Source organism: Rhinatrema bivittatum, chromosome 8, assembly GCF_901001135.1.
Source record: "Rhinatrema bivittatum chromosome 8, aRhiBiv1.1, whole genome shotgun sequence".
NCBI lineage: Eukaryota > Metazoa > Chordata > Amphibia > Gymnophiona > Rhinatrematidae > Rhinatrema > Rhinatrema bivittatum.
In genome coordinates, this window is record NC_042622.1 from 66,707,538 (window position 1) to 66,732,586 (window position 25,049).

A 25,049-nucleotide genomic window follows, 5' to 3' on the forward strand; every position below is an offset into this window, starting at 1 on the left:
CAAGGGACAAACACTAAAATTTAACTGCACCTTGGGAATGTGTAGTTATGTTTTACCGTTACCAGCAGGTTAACGCAAAGCACATTGCTTAATTAAATTTGTGTTAACCCTGTTTGAATATTAATGAGCTGCTTGATACAGCTGATTAACATGTATGTATGGTGAACGTTTGTGTTAATGTTAACATATGGAATAATGCAAAAGTGCTTTGAGGTTAAGGCACCATTAATACATGTTTAGAGTCTTAGCATTAATGACTTTATTGGCTCCTAAATGCAGTAAAATAGTAATGGGGAAGGTAATTTTCAGCAGTCTGTGGAGGGCTTTGCGTTCACAGACTTTAGCCAGAATTTGTAAAGTGGACTTAATGCGCACAAGTCCACTTTGAAGATTCATGGGAGCTGCCAGTATGTGTGGGGACATACGTGTGGCAGATTACACCTGCTCTTGAGCAGACATAGCACACCGTGTGTACATTTACATTCATATTTGTGAAAATCACAACTACACAAGTGTGGATGTAAAAGTTTTCCCTGCCCTGTGTTCACCCCCAAATGTCTCCCACTAGTTTGGGGAAAATTATGCACAAAATTATGTTCCATTCGTACTTTTCTCCGGATTATTTTCAAAAGCAGATTTACGTGCACAAACTTGGGTTTACGGGCATAAATTCAAGGTTAGAAGGCACCTTAAAATATCATCTAGTCCAGTGGTTTTCAAACTTTTTCCTCAGGACCCAATAGAATTAAAAAATGTTCTCCTTGGGACTCAATGGAAGGAAAACACTCACATCCCCTTCCCCAGATCCCTCAGCCTTCCTCTGTCCCCATTGCCTACTCCCACCTCTTTCCCCAGTCCCCATTACTCATTCCTACTTCACCTTCCACAGTCCCTGTTGTTCATGCCTACCTTACTCTTTCTCCAATTTCCTACTCTTTCTCCATCCCTGAAGCTCCAGCCAACTCCTGGCTGGGTCCGGGTGGCATTCTGATACTTTGAGCTGTGCCGAGCCTGTACGCCTATATTTCTTGGTCATCATCATGCGGAACCACGTGGTTTAAATTTCCTAAGAGCTGCACTGAGCAGTGAGATGGCAGCAAAATGCTGCCAACACTGTGATTCCTCCCTCTCCCCCAGAACATCTGGGACGGGTGCTGGTGTCACGACCCAGTCACTGGCGAACCATGAATCCTCTACTGGGTCGCAACCTCGAATTTGATAAGCATTGATTTAGTCCAGCCTACCACCAGGTGGAATTCATTATCAGAAAAATTTAAACTTGAAACAGGAGTACCTCAGGGTTCAGCGCTGTCTGCTACCCTCTTTAACATATATATGCTACCCTTATGTCATCTGCTGGCAGGCCTAGGGATAATACATTACATTTACACAGACGACATTCAATTAATTCTACCAATAGACGACACAATTGAAAAAACATTAAGTCTAGCTAACATGTACCTAGACATAATTAAACAACTACTAAACCAGATGGAACTGGTAATCAACATTGACAAAACTGAATTCCTTCACCTTGAGAGAAAACATACTAAAATCATTCAAACACCGATAACCCTAAGAAATAACCAAAAAATTGAGCTAGCCGAAAAAGTAAGGAATCTGGGAGTAATAATGGACCCAGAAATCAACCTGAAGCAACACATATCTATAAAAGTAAGAGAAGGATACGCAAAACTTATGGTCCTCAGAAGATTGAAACCATTACTCACACCTGCCCACTTCAGAACAGTATTGCAAACACTTATCTTTTCTAGCACTGACTACTGCAATGCACTCTTACTAGGACTCCCAAGCACATCGATAAGACCACTCCAGATACTTCAAAATACTGCAGCCAGAATACTAACGGGAAAAAAGAGGAGGGACCATATAACCGAAACTCTAGCAGACTTACATTGGTTACCCATCGAATACAGGATAAAATACAAAGCCTTATGCACCATACACAAACTAATATATGATAAAGAAGCAGACTGGCTAAACACAGCCTTACGAGTACACATTCCACAAAGAAACCTCCGCTCAGCAAACAAAGCATTACTAACAATCCCTTCAGTAAAGTCAGCAAAATGAACCCAAGTGAGAGAAAGGGCTTTATCATTGGCTGGGCCCATACTATGGAACATGATGCTACCCGAACTCAGATTACAGAATAATCTCAAAACTTTTAAGAAAAATCTAAAAACATGGCTCTTTAAAAAAGCCTTCACTAAAGAGTGAGGAGGGTAGAGAGAGAATGAAAGTACAAGGTAATGCAGATGAGAATGAATTTAATCAATCCTACTTTTAAGAAGTAATATTTCAAAGCGATAGTAACTCAATAATATACCTGGACTTGACCAACATTACTCAAATAATGATTTTATTTATGAAATTGTAACCGAACTTTATTGGCACCTGTTGGAATGTAAGATATCCTACATTTACTTACCTTAGTCTATGTGCCTATTTGTAAACCGTTGCGATGGTATATAACTTAGCGACGGTATAGAAAAGTTTTTAAATAAATAAAAAAATAAAATAAATACTTAAACATGTTGGCTTAATCTCATTTTACTTTCTTTTTTTTTTTTAACTTTGAGTCATATAAAACCTCAGATTAACAGGCAACAATGTCCAATACAGTATATTTACAGTCCTCTCAAAAAACATACCAATTAGATTTCATATGCTCAACACAGTATTTTTTCCAAACCTTATTTTTTCCCCCATGCACCACCCATTCATCACATTATTTCTATGCATGCCATACGTGCCTTCAACAATAATCAGCAGTATACCGACAGCCCAATACTGTTTCACTCCAGAAGCAGGTTACAGCATTTTATGCACTTTGAACCACAGCTGGTGATAACCCTTCAGCTTCATGTGGATTGACAATGTTTTTTCTGCATCTGATATAAAGCAGTCTGTTGCATCAAATCAATCCAGGAATTAAAGTCGGGTGTTTCAGCGCTCTTCCAAGATAATAACATCACTTTCTTAGCAGAAGAGAGTTACACAGGAATTTCACTCCCCCCCACCCCACTCTGTAATCTCATATTTCCACTCAATAAATGCAAGTATATTATCTTGTCTGACCAATTAATAGTGTAATCCAATATTTTATTTATACATTCACAGATTTTATGCAAAACCCCTGCAACTTGTTGCAGTGGGTAAACATATGGCAGAGTGTGCTGCTGGCGATTCCACATTTTTTACAAGGGTCAGTGTCTCAAAGCTTTATTTTGGCTCCTCATTTTCTGGTTATGTAACTCTGATGGATCAACTTAAGTTGAATCTCTCTCAAGTTTGCTGCAGATATCAGTTTATACAAATGTACAAATGCTTGAGAGATATCCAATTCCTCCAATTGGCCACTCAGATCTATTTTCAAAATCTCCATTATCTCTTAGTGCACGAAAATAAAGGTGAACAAAAATAAAACAAATAAGATGGAACCTTTTTATTGAATTAACTTAATACTCTCTTCCTGAAGTCGGAATAGAATATGCAAAAGATGACATTACCAGAAAATATAGGTGTATAGCTGCATTAGTGACCTTATGACAAGCAAATGCGAGTCCTCTTTACAAAAATGGAGGTAAGGAGAAGGCTGGGAACTAAAGGCTGGTTAGTATGACCTCTGTGGTGTGTAAATCAATGGAATTGCTGCTAAAACAAGATAGTGCAGCTTCTGGAATCTAATGGATAGCAAGGTTTTAGGCAGCATGGTTTTACCAGAGATAGGGCTTGTCAGATAAATTTGATCAATTTCTTTGATGGGATAACCAGAGAGTTGGATCAAGGGACAACATTAAATTGTTGTGGTTGTGGGCCCTTGTGCTATGGCATGGTTGGTACCAGCCCTTGGGTTCCAGGGACTGCCAGGTCTTGGGCAAATGTCCCAAGGGATAGTCAGAAAAAGAGAGTCCAAAGCAGGGCTGAGGTCAGGGCTGGCTGGGATCAGTCACTTACCAGGTACGGGGCGAGGGTCAGAGCAGGCAGCGAGCAAAGCGTAGTCTGTATCCATACCTGAGGTCAGAGGCAGGCGACAGGCAGCAGGCAAGAGAGTGGTCTGGGTTAGTAGAAAGATCAATATCAGAAGATCATGCAGAGAAAGGGCCGGGATTGGACAGGCAAGCAGCAGGAGGAAGGCAGGAATAAGGCAAGGCTGCGGTAGAGGCAAGGCAGGATGGGCAAGGCTGAGTAGGCAAGGTGGGAACATGATGTGGAGGATCTAGAACACTGCAGGTGAGGTCAGGGTCACAACAGACAGGCTCAGGATGCAACACACACTGAAGAGACTATTGGAGGACCTGTTGCTGTAGTAAGATAGGGAGCGCAAATTAGAGTTTAAATACCCCCGCCACGTGATGACATCACTGAGTTCAGGTGGTCTGTTTCCTGCCATGGAGCCTTGAAGAATCAGTGTGCATCTAGGGGAGAGCCAAAAGGGAGATGGCAAGATGGCATGCCGTCCATATCGGCAGCATTTGGAATGAGTGCAGCCAGTCACGGGACATCCTGTAGCCGGCCAAAATGTTAAATAAATGTAGTGTTACTTGGATTTCAGTAAGGACTTTGATATGGTTCCACTTAGGTAAATTCTAAATAAATTGAGTGCCCTTGGTATGGCACCACAACAGGGAGAGGAAAGGTCAGCAGAAAAAGGTGATACTGCTTTTAAATAAGTCCCTGGTGAGACCTTATTTGGAATACTCTTTGCAGTACTGGAGACCACACCTTCTGAAAAACAGGGCAGGTGCTTCCGTTAGGCAAACTAGGTAGTCGCCTAGAGTGCCAAAATTTGGGGAGCAGCAAAATTTTGTCAGCACAAGGCCCAAAGAAGTGTTGTGCTAGAGCCAATACCAAGAAGGGAGCACTATGCTAGAGCTACTCCCACAGGTAGGAGGGAGCGTTGTGCTAGAACTGCTGCCAATAGATAAGTTGGTGAAGGAGGGTGTTGCCTTCATGGATCCTTGGACTGAAGCAAGGTTGGTGCTACCTGCAGGGAGGGGCCTTGCAGTTCCTCACCATCAGCAGGTGGACTCAGGTACAGCAGAGACCAATTGGAACCTTCGCCTATACCAATCCTCATTCCCCTTGGGTTGAGCTTTTTGGGTACCAGGACTGGTAGGACTTAGGTGGGGTCTCTACTAATGATGAGGGTGTAGTTCCATGGGTCATAGGCAGGTAGAGATTAGATGAGTCCAAGGTCTGGGCAATGGTCAGACGCAGGCAGTGATTAGGTGTTTCCACGAGCAGGCAGTGGTCAGAGACAGGCAACAGTAAAGTGTATCCAAGATCAGGCCAAGATCAAATCAGGTATCCACCTGGAAGGAGAAAAGGGGTGGATATGTGGGGCAGGAGGAAAGGAGAAGAACACAGAGGACAAAGCACTGATGATGACAATGCTTGGACCGAAGAACTGAAAACCTGAATGAGGAACAATGGAACAGTGAGCACTACAAAGTAGCTAGGACCTGTTGCTGAGGTATCAAAGCAGAGTCAGCAACAGACTTTTATAGGCCACAGTGTCTAATCAGGGCCAGCACATCGCATTAGGCGAACTAGATGGTCACCTCCGGCCATCTGGATTCCCAGCTGACCCCTGAAAAGGCAATCTGTGATCAAACTAATCCTAAAAAAAAAATGGCAAAATCAACAACTGGGACAATTGTCAACCAATATCTAACTTGCCTTGCAAAAGTTCTAGAAAAGCAGTGTTATCGCAACCGGAAAATCACTTAGAAGACAATGACATCCTATACCCAAATCAATTCAGATTCGGAAAATACCACTTGACAGAATCTTTACTCATATCTTTAATAGACCCAGTTCTACAGGGGTTTGACAATGATGAATCTTATATCTTGGTACTAATAGACTTAAAAGCAGTCTTTGACACTGTGGACTACACATTACTAAGCCATCAGATGAGAAAAATTGGAATAGATGGAACTGTTCTCAAGTCATTCTCCTCATTCCTAACTGACAGGACATTCCAAGTCAAACTGAGCAACCACTTATCGACACATTCCCAATCAATACAGGCATCCCTCAGGGTACAGCACTCTCAGCCACACTCTTCAACATATATATGCTTCCTCTATGTAAACTACTAACAGAACTAGGAATTAACTTCTTCTTATATGCAGATGACACACAGTTCTACATTCCTATCACCAAATCAACTGAAAATACAACATCGACTCTCTCAACATACATGAAGGAAATACAGCAAGAACTATCACAGCTTAAACTAACACTAAACACAAATAAAACTGAAATTGTGTGGCTAAAACGAAACCCCTCTATTGCTAAACCGCCTAGTCTAGACTTGGGTAACTTCCACATTACACCTTCAGAACAAGTTCAAGACCTAGAAATACAGATCGATGAGAACAACATTATGAAAAAACACATAAATAAACTAATTAAAACAGGATACTCTAAGCTGTGAATATTACATCATTTCCTAGCGTGTAGCAGATGGACTCAGGACCAACGGGGTATAGTGTACTCCTGATAGCAGTTGGAGACAGATCAGATTTCAATCTGAATTCAGTCCTAGTACATATACCCCAGCAGGAAGTGCTGCTCTTCAGTATTTTCCGTCTCCATAGGAGTTCGGGACTCTATGCACGCTCGCACAGCGTTAGAGTAAGTTACCAAAACAAGAAGAAATCTTACCTCTACAGACGAGCCCCGCTCTCTTACAGTGACTCCCTTTGAGTGAGGTAAGCCTCGGACCGGCGGCCGACCCTTGGCGTGGACATAGCCCCTGACTTCGGGTGAGGCTGAGAGGCAGTGGGTGCAACTTCGAGCGCAGCGGTGAAGGTATTTCCCTCCCCCCCCCCCGCAGCCGTAGACCGCCTGGAACGAGACCGGGAAGGGCCGGTAGATGAAGGTGCAGGCTAGCACTTCTGGAGGAAGGTACAGGCTAGTACATAGGCTTCTTGAAGTAGATGAAGGTGCAGGCTAGTACTATAGGCTCATTGAAGTAGATGAAGGTGCAGACTAGCACATCTGGATGAAGGTACAGGCTAGTACTGTAGGCTCGTTGAGGTAGATAAAGGTGCAAGCTAGCACTTCTGGAGGAAGGTGCAGGCTAGCACTGTTTGCTCAATGAGGCAGAAGAAGGTGCATGCTAGCATTTCTGGAGGAAGGTACAGGCTAGTATGTAGGCTTATTGAGGTGGATGATGGTGCAGGCTAGCACTTCTGGAGGAAGGTGGAGGCTAGTACTGTGGGCTCATTGAGGTAGATGAAGATGCAGGCTAGCACATCTGGATGAAGGTACAGGCTAGTACTGTAGGCTCGTTGAGGTAGATAAAGGTGCAAGCTAGCACTTCTGGAGGCAGGTACAGGCAACCATTGTATGATCATTGAAGTAGATGAAGGTGCAGGCTAGCACTTCTGGAGGAACATAAGAACATAAGAAAATGCCATACTGGGTCAGACCAAGGGTCCTTCAAGCCCAGCATCCTGTTTCCAACAGTGGCCAATCCAGGCCATAAGAACCTGGCAAGTACCCAAAAACTAAGTCTATTCCATGTAACCATTGCTAATGGCAGTGGCTATTCTCTAAGTGAACTTAATAGCAGGTAATGGACTTCTCCTCCAAGAACCTATCCAATCCTTTTTTAAACACAGCTATACTAACTGCACTAACCACATCCTCTGGCAACAAATTCCAGAGTTTAATTGTGCGTTGAGTAAAAAAGAACTTTCTCCGATTAGTTTTAAATGTGCCCCATGCTAACTTCATGGAGGGAGAGCCTCTCTTCCTGTTCCCACCAGTGCCTGCCACTCCGTGGTCAGCTCAGGGGAGAGGGGCAGTGGTGGCCATAATCCACGATCTCCAATATGATGCAAAGGCGCTTTTCTCATATGTATCACAAATTACAAAGTCACTACCTCCGACAATTCCAGACGAACAAGCTCAATCTAAGGCTAATGAGCTCACGGTATTCTTTCAACAGAAGATTTCAAAGACTCTCGCATTCCTTCCATCCAACACTACTCCCCTCGCGACTTTCACCAATATCCACACTCTCAAGGAAGCCAAGCTCGACAACTTCGAACTTACCTCCCCCAAGGAGATCGAATCCCTTCTTAAGAGGCAGAAACCTTCCGGCCACCCAGCAGACAACATCCCTTCCAAACGTCTGCTACTCATCCCTAACACAATATCGGGACCTCTGACCAAAATTATAAACTCCTTCTTATCTCAAGGAATGTACCCAGACAGTCTAAAAAACGCAGCCCTTAAACCCCTTCTCAAGAAACACAATCTAGACCCCAGTGAATTAGCTAATTACCGCACCATCTCTAATCTACTATTCCTAGCCAAACTTACAGAGAAATTGGTAAACTCCCAGCTTTCTGATTATCTAGAAGAGAACAATATCCTTTATCCATCCCAATATGGCTTCCGCAAATCACGCAATACGGAAACCCTCCTCATTTCTCTGACAGACCATATTATCATGGGACTGGACAAAGGCCATTCTTTTCTTCTAATCCTACTAGACATCTCGGCGGCTTTCGACACCGTCAACCACTCCATCCTCCTGAATCGCCTATCAGACATAGGCATATCCGGATCAGTCCACAGATGGTTCAAGTCTTTCCTCAGTAACAGGAGTTTCAAAGTCAAAATCAACAATAAAGAATCACTCTCGACAAATTCTTCTCTGGGTATTCCTCAAGGATCCTCCCTATCTCCCACCCTTTTCAACATTTTCCTCCTCCCCCTTTGCCAACTGCTAACAAGCCTCAATCTAATTCATTACATCTATGCGGATGACGTGCAAATTCTGATCCCCATAACAGAATCCATCGCTAAATCACTCACGCTCTGGAATAACTGCCTAAAATCTATCATCAGTCTTCTCAACAGTTTAAACCTGGTACTTAATGCCTCAAAGACCGAACTCCTCCTCATCTCTTCCAACCAAGACAACCTCCTACCACAGTCCAACAGCAACTCCCATCTCACCCACACTCATGTAAGAGATCTCGGAGTAATTCTCGATAATCGTCTCAACCTAAAGAATATGATCAATTCCACGACCAAAGATTGTTATTACAGACTCTAGGTTTTAAAAAGACTCAAACCACTACTATACTTCCACGACTTCAGGACAGTTCTTCAGGCATTACTATTTTCCAAAATAGACTACTGCAGTGCTCTCCTCACAGGCCTCCCCAGCTCAACCATTAAGCCGCTACAGATGATACAGAACGCGGCAGCCAGAACTCTGACCAACACCAAGCGTGGGGAACATATTTCTCCCATCCTCCATTATCTACACTGGTTACCAGTTAACTACAGAGTTTTACACAAATCACTCACGTTAATACACAAATCCATCCATAATCACCTGCAACTCGACCTCGAAATCCCACTCAAACTTCATACGTCAAGCAGACCGATTAGAGAAATCCACAAAGGCTCTCTACAAGCCCCTCCTACCAAAGCCACGCGCCTCACTTCGACCAAAGACAGAGCCTTCTCTACAGCAGGACCAGCCATGTGGAACAACATCTCTTCAGACCTCAGGCTGGAACCTTGCCTACTTACATTCAAGAAAAAACTCAAGACTTGGCTGTTCCGACAAGCCTTCCCAGATCCCTCGGATACACATTAGATGATTAACACTTCCCGAGCACTATGGACTTTGTCCTCCTCCAACCTCTTTACAAGCGCTAGTTTCTGCTAACCACTTAACAAGCACTAGCCATGTTACCATGTTGGTTTTATGTTTCTTAACCTTTCTGCCCTCTTAGGCCTTTCTTTCCAGCTGCTTAAGCCTCGAGTTTTCTATCCCTGTTGAATGTAACTTTGATTCTTTTGTTTATTTACTTGTTTAAAAAATGTTATTTTCTGTTACAGTCCCCCTGTTCGATGTAAACCGATCTGATATGGTATTTAACCATGAAGGTCGGTATAGAAAAATACTAAATAAAAAAATAAATAAATAAATCCCCCTCGAGCGTTGCCACTGGGATTTTGGGTATTTGGTGGTGGTGGTACGTGGGCAGAAGGCACTAGGCCGCTTGGTGCCGGTGTCTTCTTCCCTCATCACTGGGGGGAGGGAGAGCCTCTCTTCCTGTTCTTGCTGGTGCCTGCCGCTCCATTGTTGGCTTGGGGGACGGGGGCAGCGGTGGCCGCGATCCCCTCAAGCATTGCCGCTGAGATTTTGGGAGATATAAACCAGATATAAAACAGATTGAGTAAATTCAGAGTAGCTGCTAAAATTGTCAGTGGTCTTCATTGCAAAGTACATGGGGACAGACTTAAGAACATAAGAACATGCCATACTGGGTCAGACCAAGGGTCCAGCAAGCCCAGCATCCTGTTTCCAACAGTGGCCAATCCAAGCCATAAGAACCTGGCAAGTACCCAAAAACTAATATACCCTAGAGGAAAGGCAGGATAATGGAAATGTGATAGTGAAATTTAATACCCCCAAGGTGTCAATACACAAGAGGCAGGCCTCTTTCAATGGAAAGGAAGCTCTGGAATTAGGGGTCGTGGGATGAGGATAAGTCTCAGGAATAATCTAAGGAAATATTTCTTTACAGTAAAAGTGATGGATGCATGGAAGAGCCTTCCAGTGGAGGTGGTAGAGACAAGGATAGTATCTGAATTCAAGAAAGCACAGGAGATCTCTGAGGAAGGGATTGTAGAGCTGAGTAGGTAGTGTGGATGGGCAGACTAAATAGGCTGTATAGTCTTTCTCTGCCATCATACTTTAATGTTTATATGATCAGCATAATTAAAGGGAAATGTAAAACAGGAACAAGAATGTAAGCCTTTTGAAGTTAACATCATCAGACACTTCAGAACTGATAAGAAAGGACTCAACAAAGATCTAGATTTCTTAATCCATTTTGAGCCATTAAATTATGCTGCCTGTCACCTCATGATCAACTGTGATCTCCGCCCCCCCATGCCCGCCCATATCACCATGAATCCTTTTTTCCCTTCATACTGTCACTGAAATGTCTTTCTTAAGGCATTTGTTTTTTCTGGTAGTGTCATCTTTTGCTCATTCTATCCTGGCTTAAGGAAGGGAATAATACATCCTGTAATCTATAATATTTATTGACGTATTAAGTTAGTCTAAAGAAAAGGTATCACTTTATTTTCATGGGGTTTTTTTTTGTTAATCTTTAATTCCTTACATTAAAATTGACTTACACATCAACCACACATTACTTTATCTCTTAGTATAATAGTGTTACAAAGGAATTATAAATGTGTAACTTAAATCTCCCTACTGCAATTTAATAGAGATGTGAATCGTGTGATCGATCGTCTTAACGATCGATTTCGGCTTGGGGGGGGGGAGGGAATCTTATCGTCGCGGTTTTGTTTTTTAAAATATTGTGTAAATCGTAAATCGGGGGAGGGCGGGAAAACCGGCACACTAAAACATCCCTAAAACCCACCCCAATCCTTTAAAATAAATCCCCCACCCTCCCGAACCCCCCCCCCCCCCATGCCTTAAATTACCTGGGGTCCAGAGGAAGGGTCCCGGTGTGATCTTTTACTCTCGGGCCTCCGGTGCGTTGTAGAAATGGCGCCGGCGCTACCTTTGCCCTGTCATATGACAGCAGGGCAAAGGTAGCGCCGGCGCCATTTTGTTTTTTTGTCCCTCGACGTCAGGAGCGTAGGAGATCGCTCCCGGACCCCCACTGGACCCCCAGGGACTTTTGGCCAGCTTGGGGGGCCTCCTGACCCCCACAAGACTTGCCAAAAGTCCAGCGGGGGTCCGGGAACGACCTCCTAAACTCGAATCGTTTTGCCGTACGGCAAAATGGCGCCGGCCATACGGCGCCATTTCTACAACGCACCGCAGGCCCGAGAGTAAAAGATCACACCGGGACCCCCGCTCTGGACCCCAGGTAATTTAAGGCATTTTGGGGGGGTTCGGGAGGGTGGGGGATTTATTTTAAAGGGTCGGGGTGGGTTTTAGGGTTGTTTTAGTGTGCCGGTTTTTCCGCCCTCCCCCTTCCCCCGATTTACGATTTTTGACGATAAATCGGGGGAATTCCTATTGTATCGCGCTTCTAACGATTTTTGACGATTTAAAATATATCGGACGATATTTTAAATAGTCAAAAAACGATTCACATCCCTACAATTTAAACTCATTATTTCATGTCATAGGGAGAACTGATCTCATCCTATTTATTACCCCTTTTTATGTATTTGAATATTCCTGTCATCAGCTTTTAGTTTTCTTTTCTCTAGATTAAATAAACTTAAGTTCTACAACATTTCCTCACAGCTCATATTTTTGTTGCACTCCTATGATCTTTCTCAGTTTCTCCATCTCGTCTTGAGCGTGGAGAAGAAAAGCGCACACAGTACTTCAACACAGGACTTTGGAAAGTTAAGCAGAGTAGGCATACCTAGAAACTCTCCAGAACTGGCCCGGAGACTCCAGAATTCTGAACAAATTGCTGGGTCTCCGGGACCACAAACTGCCCTGCTGCAGAAGGCTGGAAGAAAAAAGGCCTGGAGCAGTGCGGGCTCGAAGAAGGGAGCATCAGCACCCGGGCCGCTGGAAGATGACATGAAACACAAGCTGTGCAACAAGAGCGAGACGAGCAGGAGCATTGCCTTCCCCTGCGCAAAACAAGAAACTGCAGGTGCAAGAGGAGCAGCAGAGTTGGGATGCGCCCCAAAAATGAAACAAGGGCAGAGCAGGCCCCAAGCTGCAGAAGGAGGAGGAAATGGAGTGCTTGTCCTGAGGGCCTGGGGAAATGAGGAACGAGGTGAGAAGAGAGATTGAGAGTGCATGTGTGTGTGTGTGTGTGTGTGTGTGTGTGTGTGTGCATGTATGTGTGTGGAAGAAGGAGAGAAATGAGTATGTGTGGAAAAGGGAGAGGAGTGAGTGTGCATGACTGCCTTGAGCACCGAATCGCAGGGGTCGCACAGGCGCGCATTCATTCATCCAGGCGGAGGAGCCGGCGGCTTTTGCCGCCGGCTCCTCCGCCTGGATGAAGGCGTGACGTCACGACGCCCGACGTCATGGCATGTGACTGCCTTGAGCACCGAATCGCAGGGGTCGCACAGGCGCGCATTCATTCATCCAGGTGGAGGAGCCGGCGGCTTGCCGCCGGCTCCTCCGCCTGGATGAATGCGCGTCTGTGCGACCCGGCCTAGATTTAACACGCCACCACCCGCCCCCGGCTCCCGCCGCCGGCCGTCTGAAACTAACGCGCGTCCACCCGCCCCCGCCGCCGCCGCCGCCTGGAACAGGCGCCCACCCGCCCGCGGCCTAGATTTAACACGCGACCACCCGCCCCCCGGATCCCGCCGGCCGCCTGGACCCACGCGGCCCTCCGACAGGTATTTAAAATTTTTGTTTTTTACACTTCCTGGTGCCTGTCATTTCAAATGTCATTTGAAATGACAGGTACCAGCGCACCCAGATTACTGTATAGGCGCTGTATTAAGCGCCTATACAGTAAAATGGGTTGCGCGGGCATAACCCTTCCCTAACACTTCACAGCCGCGGCATGCATTTGCATGCAATTAGAAGAGAGTATCAGGCGCTAGGTCAAGAGAACTGTGCGTGCGGGGAGGAAGGGTGCGCCTGACACTGCCGCACTGTTTCTACCGCGGCCTTACAGTATCGGGCCAACTTGGCTGAGCATCTGTATAATTAAACGTGATAATTCTGTTAATAAAGCACCATATCCCATTTCAAATACAATGCTAAAAGGCTTTTTATGTAAGTGCTAGAATCATGACAGATAAAACTGGAAAATTAGAACTGAGAGTAGCAAAATATGTATGTGACATTAGCAGAATCATTAGCAGGAATATTCACTTAACTGGACAGTAAACATATTACATTTCTCATTATTCAGAAAAGCAAAGCAAAGTGGGCAGGGTCTATACCATTATTGAGGCTTCAATTATATCCCGTCCTCAGAGAGGAAATTAAAACAAGTCTAGAATTGCGAGGTAACTTAAAAGAGCATATTTTATGACTCCATTAACTGGGAATGTGTGTGTCTTGCAATTGCTGTACAGAAGAGAGTATATTAGGGTGTATGTCTGTGCTGGAGGATGGGGAGTGATGGGTGAAGGAGTGATGGGATGTAGGAGTGTGTGGATGTGGGTGTAGGTGTGTATGAGGGTGATGTAGCACATTATTTCCCTCTCTCCCTCCCAACTTCCACTCTTCTATGCTCTTTCCCCTACCCTCCACCCTCCACTCCCTTCTCTCTTTCCCCTCCCTTCCTTTTCCTTCCCCTTCTTATACCCCTATGATCTGTCATACATGCAGTGCATGGCTGCTGGCTCTTCCTTCATTTTTTTGGCTAGCAGGACCTGGGAAACCCAGCCAGCTCTGCAGCTGTCTACTGGCACACTTGTGTAATTGGTTTGCCTGCTGGAACTGCTAGCTGTTGTCTGTGATGTCAGTGTCGCAGATGGGCAGACAAACTTATCACGTAAATGCTTCTTATAATTATAAAACATGTTGCAGACCCCCCACCCCAGTTTACTGGTGGGCTGAAATTGGGGTTCTGTACAGTCCCCAGGGCTAATCTTCCTCTCTCCAAGGAATTTACAGTCACTGGGATGCTAGGGTTCATCTGGCAGGGAGAAGGTTTACACTTGTGGGGCCCCTGGTGCAGAAATGGGAACAATACTCAGTCCCTGCTCACATGTACTGGTCAGTGGGTATTCACAGTGGCTGTTCTGTTATGAAGTACAATGCACTCTTGAAATAAAGAATGGAGAACAATATTGGTGTTCAGATGAAAAAACTTTACTGTAACTTAAACAGGATGATCATTAAAAAACAAAATAAAAATCATTACAAGAAAAGCAGTGGTTTCTTTATCCATGGTGCATCTTCTAGCCACTCCTTCCTCCCATTGATCCAATCTCCACTATCCCTTCCCTTATAGAGGGCGGGACGATTGTTCTTAACAAAACCAAGAGATAAACACAAGACCCCTTATTGGTCCAACAATAACAGTGTCCAAAACAATCTTTTCATAGTCACAGATCCCAAGGTCTTCTCCTTTTCTCTTAACTGGGCACAAAGAAGGAAGAACCACAGAGATCATTCCTTCCAGAGATGGGGGTTTTGCCATTCTATCAGGAGCTGATCCACACCAGATGGCAATAGCAAAACTCTTCACTTCTCAAAAATCCTCACAAAATTCCTCTCCTTTTACTACTCCTAAAACTCTTCAAGTCTCCAAAAGTCCTGGGCCAGTCCACCAGGGGAGCAGAAAGACCATGATCAGTTCTCTCAGGTAGGAGTGAAGAGGGAAGACCCCTTTGCACATGCTCAGGGGAAAATTTGTATGCCTGAGACACAGCCCATAGAAAGGCAGGGTAAAGGCAAGGGAAGAATGCCCCAAAATGCAAAAACCCTAAGATGCTGGGTGGGAAATTATTTTAAGCAGTTATTTAGTTTATGTGAAGAACTTTGTACCGCGATAGAAATTTGTGGGGCAGAGATGATTATTTTGGACATTCAGTCCTCATAGCCTATTTTCCATTCTAACCATGTTTCAGCTCTTGTGTATTTCTCTTGTCAAGGTGATATAAAATTCAAGCTACTCTTTTTGTAGATTGTACTGGAAAATATAGCCCTGTGTATGCTTATTTCCCTATTTCTGCTTTTCCCCAGCACAATTAAACATACAAGTCCCATCATAAACAGCAAACCTTAGAAAAACTCCCTTCCCTAGATTTCTCTGACCAGGACAGTCATATTGCCTTACAAAATACACTTATTACTGTTGAGGAACATCATAGATTAATGAGTTCTGCATAGTTCCCATTTTCCAACATACACGCTATTGGCCTTCTCTCTACTGCTGTCCTGTGTTTACAAGCATTATTCAATACCCTTAAAAATGCTACCCAGGATAATCTCCGTGCTCTAGCTCATCAATTAGCTGAAGCATCATTATGCCATGGATAATCGTATGAGACCACAACGACGATGCACTAATATGTTTTTGAGGGATATAATACTACAATCAAATGAACATGATATCACCTCCAATATTCGAGTTGAACCATTTACTATTGTTAAATGACTTCATAAAATAAATGTATCTAACCAGTTGTTTGTTTTTATTTATCTCATTTAAACAAAAAATGAATTACCACCGAAAAAGTTTTTAGGAGAGAAGAGGAAGGTTTCATATAAATTCATTGTATCACTGCATCCAGCAGTGTATGATAATTTTAATCACGAACCCTAGGGGATTACGGATCCAGAAAGAGCCAATGCTCTTCACAGATGACAAAGAATTTATGCTAACATGGATGGCGATTCTTAATAAATGTTCACTCGATTTGATGCTTTTGATTGTCAGACAAGTCAACAAATAATATATCAAGTATTAACAACTTCATGGGGAGGAGATCGTAGGCATCTATTGGACTTAAGGGAAGCCTATTGGATTTTCACGTTAGGCACGCAATCCCCGAAGGGATTAAATGAAGAATTAGAATGGAATACTCTCATTTAGTAATGCTATTCAGAAAAATTCTGTATATCACGTGCGCAAATACGTCATTTTATGCAGATTGGCATTATAAACAGATCGGATACGGTGTATGTAAATCAGACAAGTTGTACGCGTGTTTTAAAGAAGTTTAATAACATAATAGTGAGCATACTCCAATGGTGGTGTTTGATTTGCGCTAAACAAAAGCGGAATGGTGATGAGTTTTTAAGAAGTCCACAGTCTTTGCGCCATGACGTCATTTGACGTCTATCAGGTTTGGTCAAATTTGAAGGTAGATGGAATTGATATAAGACCCATGCCCACCTGGACATTTAAATCAATATGGCAACTATATAGATGGCGAATATAATTCAATGAAACGCTGAACGACACCAATCACTGGACCATATCATCCCATCCCCTGACAAAGAATCGAGGATTCGAAACAAGGCCCTGTTGGGACATGGACATGGCAGATGGATATACAGACAGATAAGTTGAAGGGAAGTTGTCCCTCATAACAGTGTTCGTCAGTTTTTAGAAAAAAGTGTGTGTCTGCGTTTTTGGGAAAGTTCGGCGTCATTTCAAGAGAATTGATTAAAAAAAACCTTTTGGTAAAATATGGCAAAATAGTGAGTGACCATGGTCACGGATTTATAAAATTGTTTTGATTTCACACATTGTTCACTATAGATTTGCACACGCTAGACAAATACAGAAAAATTATCATACACTGCTGGATGCAGTGATACAATGAATTTATATGAAACCTTCCTCTTCTCTCCTAAAAACTTTTTCGGTGGTAATTCATTTTTTGTTTAAATGAGATAAATAATGCTTGTAAACACAGGACAGCAGTAGAGAGAAGGCCAATAGCGTGTATGTTGGAAAATGGGAACTATGCAGAACTCATTAATCTATGATGTTCCTCAACAGTAATAAGTGTATTTTGTAAGGCAATATGACTGTCCTGGTCAGAGAAATCTCTCCTAAAAAAGGTTTCAGTGGTAATTCATTTTTTGTTTAAATGAGATAAATAAAAACAAACAACTGATTAGATACATTCATTTTATGAAGTCATTTAACAATATTAAATGGTTCAGCTCAAATATTGGAGGTGATATCGTGTTCATTTGATGGATAATCGCATGGCATTAGATTTAATCCTGGCAGAAAAAGGGTGTGTTTACCAAGTATTAAATGATAAACTGGGTGCCCATTGTTGCACAGAGATTAATGATCATACCTCACAGGTACTATACAGCACTAAATGGTTAATTGAAAATTATAATCTTACACCAGGATGGATCAAAGAACCTGATTGGGCTGTTAGTATGTGTGCATGGTAGGAACAGATTAAGGTATGTGAAAATAAAATACTGATTTATCTTTGCACTGGCCTTGCTATTATTCTTGGAATTACTATTTTGATATGTATTGTGAAAGCTATTATGACTCGTGTGCTTATCTTGCCTCTACAAAAGGTCGAAGTACATATAAACAACTCTTATTAGTGATTACTCTGCTCCAACATCTGATGAGTGGAATTTGGGAAATTTTTTAAACAGTTATTTAGTTAACGTGAAGAACTTTGTACTGTGATAGAAATTAGTGGGGCAGAGAATCACTAATATTACTAATGTAATTATTTGATATAAGGCCTATAAATTCTAAGAATAAATATGCCATTTTTCTTAGCCTGCTTGTAACAAGAAACAAGTCATGAGATCAGATATATTAAAGAGCAGTTACACAGGAGGCTAACTGTACAAATATCAGGGAAAACAATACAATAGCCATTTACACCTAAATGTTTGCTGATGTGATAAGGATAAACAGTTGGGGCCTCAAGAACACATGGGAGTGGCCCAGAGAAAGATTGAAACTAGGACAAAGGTCAGCAGAATCAACATAAAAGGACCAACTTCAAGCTGTTTGAAATCAGAGAAAGAACAGATTAGAGAAAAAGCTTTTGAACATTGCAGTGGTTAATAAAGTACCTGATGAACTGTTCCTGGTTTTCCAACATTGTGTTTCTGTCTTTCCAAAGATATATAAGATTCACATTGGAAACTGTGAGGCAAAATATCTTTGTATATATTCTTTAATGCAAACTCTAATCTTGTATGCTTTTATTGCTTATTCTCAAACTTATAAGTAAAACATGTAAATAAGTGTGTTGTGTATTCTATGACAAAATAATCACCATTTTCCCTACCCACTACATGCTGAAAAAAACCAAGGCAAAAAATAGTAGCAGGGGCTACACTTCCTAAAAAATGGATAAGCTTAGAGGCTTTATGAGTGCAAACTAGGAGCAGTAAGAAAAACTCACAAATTACAACCACCATTACAGGGGAAAATGAACTGATATTTCCTGGATGGGGAGAGTTGCTCTAATAGAGGGGTACCTTGAGGGAGAAGTTTTAAACATTTCTATGAGGCTTTCAGGCTCTTAAAGACTGCAAGTGGAGTTATGTGTAGCCACAACTATTTATTTGCAAGAGGGGGTGGCGTGTCGATACTAGTGCACCCTAGACTGAATAAATGAGAAGGAAAACTCAATGGAAACAAATATGGTTGCAGCTTTATTGTGTTACAAATGTACAATAATGATCTAAGTACTTGAGTCATAACAAGTAAGTCTACTATGAGACCCATTGGCAGGCAGTGCATCACCTCCGGATCCAGGGAGCAAGATCCTGTCCTTTAACGAGATGTCCTCCACAGGCATTTCTGGTCACCCACCACACCCAAGCAAGGTGACTGTCCAGCTGAATGGAGCATCCGGGCTGCTGCCGCACTGGGGCCATACCAACCCAGGTGACAGACAGCCCCCCCCCCCCCCAACTCATAGCCAAATAGAGAAACTGCCTCCAATCAGAACACCCCCCCCCTTCCTGGATCTGGTACCCTGCCCATCTGCGATGTAAACACAATTAACATAACATACAGCAAAAATTACATGTTTACTACATCAAAAGTAAATGTCCTAACTAATCTGGACTCAGTCCTGAGCTTGGGAGGGTGGTTGGGATAAGGAGCTGGCAGCAGCATGAGGAGCTGGAGCAAAAGGGATGGCAAACAGGCTGAATCCAGCTTTTGCTCCTCACGTGGCAAACTCCACCCTCTGACTGTCCCCCTTGATTTGGATAGCCCAATCAGGCTTTGGATTGGCAGCTTTGTGCCCAGCCTTCCTCTTACGGCCCACCTATTACCTGGTTGATCCTGTCTCGATCCGGCCCGCCTCTGCCCTCCAGAGCCACCCTCGAGTGCCTCCTTGCATGCTTCAGCTGGCGGTGCCGATGTCACACGCTGTAGGGAGACCACCAGTGCTGGGGCACACCAAGGGAGGTAAGTGCTCTTCTGACACCCCCTCGTGCTCTGAATGTGGCACTGGGTTATTGGTGGTGCCTGCGCACTGGCCTGGTGTCTCTTTTTTCCTTTCGAAAATTCAGGGGCCAGCAGCCTCAAGGGTACTTTCATATCTGTGTATTTTGCAGGTGCAAAGTCAGAAAAATATTTTTATTCATGATGACAGATAAAGCCCATATGGCCCATTCATTCTGCTCATCCACATCTACTGCTCAGCTTTATAGTCCCTTCCTCTCCCTCAGAGATCCTCTGTGATAGTCCCAAGCTTACTTGAATTCTGACATTTCCCTCATCTCCACCACCTCCACTGTGAGGCTGTTGCATGAGTTCATTGCCCTTTCTGTAAATAAATATTTCATTAGATTACTCCACAGTCTGCCCCTTTCACCCTCATCCCTGATTCCTCATTCCAGAGCCTCCTTTCCTCCTGGTATTGATAACTTTTGTGGTATTTAAAAAGCTCTATCATATCTCCTCCATCCATACCACCTTTCCTCCAGCATATATGGCAGTAAAGCATGTATTTGGGTTTCTGAACATCATTAAGAATAATTATGTCTTGCAGTAGATAAAAGCTCCTGCCAGACTAGGTGTATTTTTGGATCTGGTTCTTACAAATCAGGAAGGGATAGTGAAGGACTTGTAGGGAGTGGAACATTTGGGGAAAAGTATCCACAGCAAGTTATCATTTGAAATTACGATAAAAGCAGAAATATCAAAAGTAAAAAGTTAAGGTACTAAATTGTAAGAGGGTTAGATTTAAGCTCATGCACAGTTTGCTAGCTAGAGATAACTGTAATGAGTAATTTATTGGAATAAAACACCAACGGGAAATTAGATTTTATAAAGTTGCCAAGAAATCTTTAGACCTATAGGAAAGAAACAGAAGCAGAAAGAAGTATATCCCCATGTGATTCAATCAAGAAGTCAAGATGAAAACATCTGGGAAGTGTCTTTGGATTGTTATGGCAGGATATTGTCCTTTTAAAGGTCTCAAAAGATGTGCAAGTCTGTTATGGTTAAATCTGTAATTAGATCTCTCAATAATAAATTGCTGAAACAAAATAAATGAAAAAAAAATCTGAAAAAACTCGTCCTTTAAAATAACGAAAATGGAAAGGACAGAGAAAGCCTTAGAAAATTGCAGTGCATGTAACAAGGAGTGTGAGAAAGTAATCACACAAGTCAATATCAACAGTGAAAGAAATATTGCTAAAAATAGCAAAAACCAATGCCAAACATTTCTTTAAGCAGGTTAATGACAAAGGATGGCAAGGTATGCTAGAGGTCTCTTTGTGGATGCGGTGGGAAACATACTTACAGAAAGGGAGAAAATAGAGTACTAAAAATGTTTTTTCCCTTCAGTACTGAAGGTCATTTGGGGAAGAAAACCAAATAAAGGCACCAGACCAATTAAACAGAGTGAAGTTTGTATAACTCAAGAATTAAGTAAATTGCAAAAATGAATAATCCACAAGGAAAGGACTAGGGATAACATTACACAAAGGGATTGGTTAGACAATTACTGTACTTGGTTTTTCAGGAATAAATCAGGAAGAGGTGGTCTGCTCAAGACTGGTGATGGTTACATGTAGTGCTCATATTCAAGATGGGATCTTGATTGGAACCAAGTAACTATTATCTGCTTGGACACTAGGCTCAGGTTTATAGAACTGACTAATGGTTCCTACGTTAGCTCACAGTAACAGTGCTGAACTGTCATATGAGAAGACGTGCACACAGGCAACAACAGCCATGGCAATATTATAAGGAAAACACCAGAATAAAAGAGGAACTGGCATAATGTCCCCAAGTCAGGGGCAGTGGCAATAAAGGATGATCACATTTTTTTTCTAACTGGTTATGAACATATTAAGTATGTCTAATTAGCTTCTGTCTTTCCCTCCCACCCACCTGAAGTTCAACCCTTGATTTTTAGGCAAGAGTTACTTTATCATTAAAAATCAATCAGGCTCTTGATCATTTTATTTATTTTCTACTTTTCACAGCGCTTCAAAGTGGATTACATTCAGGTACTGTGGGCATTTCCCTATACCCAGAGGGCTTACAATCTAAGGACTGGATTTATCAAAATGCACTAAATATTGCATGCGATAGGAAAAGAGGTGTGTTTTATGGAGGGAGAGAGAAAGAGAGAGGGAGGCACTACTGCAATTCCCTCACACTAGATAGGTATTTATATCTCTATGGGAGGCCCGCCTAGTAACTCGAGGTGAGGTTTAGGTATTAGTGTAGGGATTAGGAGTCACTTTGACATTCAAAGTGAGATGTACGAACAGAACAGTGCTCTCTTGTGAAGATTTGATGACTTTTGGAGTGAGGAAACTCACCCAAAGATGAGATTTGTGCAATGTTCTCTCAACCTCGCTTAATGTTACCCAGGTAGAGAATCCATCAAGCCAAGTTGAGAGAACATTGCACAAATCTCATCTTGGGTGAGTTTCCGCACTTCAAAGGTCGTCAAATCTTCACAAGAGAGCACTCTTTGTTTGTACGTCTCACTTTGAAAGTCAAAGTGGCTCCTAATCCCTACACTAATACCTAAACCTCACCTCGAGTTACTAGGTGGGCCTTCCATAGAGATATAAATACCTATTTAGTGTGAGAGAATTATGGTAGTCTCTCTCTCTTTCTCTCTCTTCCCCCCCCCCCCCAATGGTGGCTCTCCAGGAGCTTAAAACATCACAGCACACAATAAACCAAAAATGCCATATAGCACTTTGATAAATGACCGCCTAAGTTTGTACCTGAGGCAATGGAGGATAAAGTGACTTTCACAAGGAACAAAAGTGGGACTCAAACCCTGGTGTCCTGGTTTATAGCCCACTGCTCTAACCACTAAGCTCCTCCAGCACAAGGGGGACTGGTAACCCCCCAATCAATTGAAGCATAACATACTCACACCTATGCCAGCTGCTTAGCTTGTCACAGGTCACATCCTCCCTCTGACTCTATCCTCTCCTCTATTCTTGCAGCCCATGTCCCCTTTCTCAATCCATCTCATCCCCTCAGTTTCTCTCCTCCTCTCCTAGCCAGAATTCCTTCTTTCAGTTCCTCTCCCAGACCTTCCTTTTACATCTATTTCCAATCATACTGTTGCACCAGCCCTTATTGAGAGTTTAGTCATCCCATTGTAATGAATACACATATAAATTTAAAGTACTCTAATTGCAACTACATTGGTAACCAAAACTTAACTAGAAACTCAACAAATTTAAGATGAAGGCAGGAGGAGGGCTTTCCAGTCTTTTGCATCAAGTGTATGATTTCTTTACTCACTGGTGAGAGATTGTATGTATGCACTTGGTGCAAAGAGCTCCTGGCTCTCAGAGAACAAGTCCGATCTCTGGAGGCTAGAGCGGCAGATCTGGAGGAGCTGAGGCAGACAGAGAGGGACATTGATGAGAACTTCAGGGACATAGTAACCAAGTCCCAAATCCAGTCTGGCAACCCCGGTGTTGCCTTGGATCAGAAAAGTCTCCCGGTTGGAGAGCATCACCCTGGTGTAGCAGGAAGTGAATCGTGTTGCCGTACGGCAACACGATTCGACTGCAGGAGGTCGTTCTGGACCCCCACTGGACTTTTGTCAAGTCTTGTGGGGGTCAGGAGGCCCCCCCAAGCTGGCCAAAAGTCCCTGGGGGTCCAGCGGGGGTCCGGGAGCAATCTCCTGCCGCGAATCGTTTTTCCATACGGAAAAATGATTCGCGTGCAGGAAGTCGTTCCTGGACCCCCGCTGGACTTTTGGCAAGTCTTGTGGGGGTCAGGAGGCCCCCCCAAGCTGGCCAAAAGTCCCTGGGGGTCCAGCGGGGGTCCGGGAGCGATCTCCTACGCTCCTGCCGTCGGGGGACAAAAAAACAAAATGGTGCCGGCGCTACCTTTGCCCTGTCATATGACAGGTCAAACGTAGCACCGGCGCCATTTCTACAATGCACAGGAGGTCCGAGAGTAAAAGATCACACCGGGACCCTTCCTCTGGACCCCAGGTAATTTAAGGCATTTTGGGGGGGTTCGGGAGGGTGGGGATTTATTTTAAAGGGTCGGGGTGGGTTTTACGGATGTTTTAGTGTGCCGGTTTTCGATTTACACGATTTACACGATATTTAAAAAACCCAAACTGTGACGATACGATTCCCTCCCCCTCCCAGCCGAAATCGATCGTTAAGACGATCGATCACACGATTCACATCTCTAGCAAGCAGAGCTCCAGAGTCTCAATATGTGGATGAGATGATTGTGCAGTGAAGAGAGATTTAGTTTTATAAGGAACTGAACAATCTTTTGGGGAAGGGGGAGACTTTTCTGAAAGGACAGATTCCACCTTAACCAGAGTGGAACCAGGCTGCTGGCTCTAACTTTTAAAAAAGAGATAGAGCAACTTTTAAACTAGAACAAGGGGGAAAGCCAACAGTCACTCAGCAGTGCATGGTTCGGAGGGATGTATCTTTTAAGGATACTAATGAAACAGGAGAGTTAGGGCATCTCAACAGGATAAAGATCATACAAGAAACTAAATTCTCAGTAGAATCTATATGGGTAGAAATCCCATGTGTGTTGAGTAAGAGTATATTGATAGGAGTATAGTACTGTCCAACTGGCCAAAATGATCAGACAGATAAGGAAATGTTAAGAGAAATCAGAGAAGCTAACCAATTTGGCAGTGCAGTAATAATGGGAGATTTCATTGACTGGGTAAATGTAAATGTAACATCAGGACATGCTAGAGACATAAAGGGGTAGATTTTCAAAGGGTTACGTGCGTAATATATGCACGTAACCCTTTAAACCCTCCCCTGCTTGCGCCGAGCCTATTTTGCATAGGCTCGGCGGCGCGAACAAGCCCCAGGACGCGCGTATGTCCCGGGGCTTTGAAAAAGGGGTAGGAAGGGGGTGGGGCCGGGGGCAGGCCGCCAGCCCGGGGGCAGTCCCGAGTCGTCTGGCACAGTGGCTGTACCAGGGGATGGCGTGCCGGCAGCCAGCCGGCATGCGCAAGTTATGCCTGCCTCAGACAGGCGTAACTTAGAGAACAAAGGTAGGGGGGATTTAGGTAGGGCTGGGGGGGGGGGGGCTGGGTTAGGTAGGGGAAAGGAGGGGAAGGTGGGGGGGAGCGAAAGGAAAGTTCCCTCCGAGGCCGCTCCT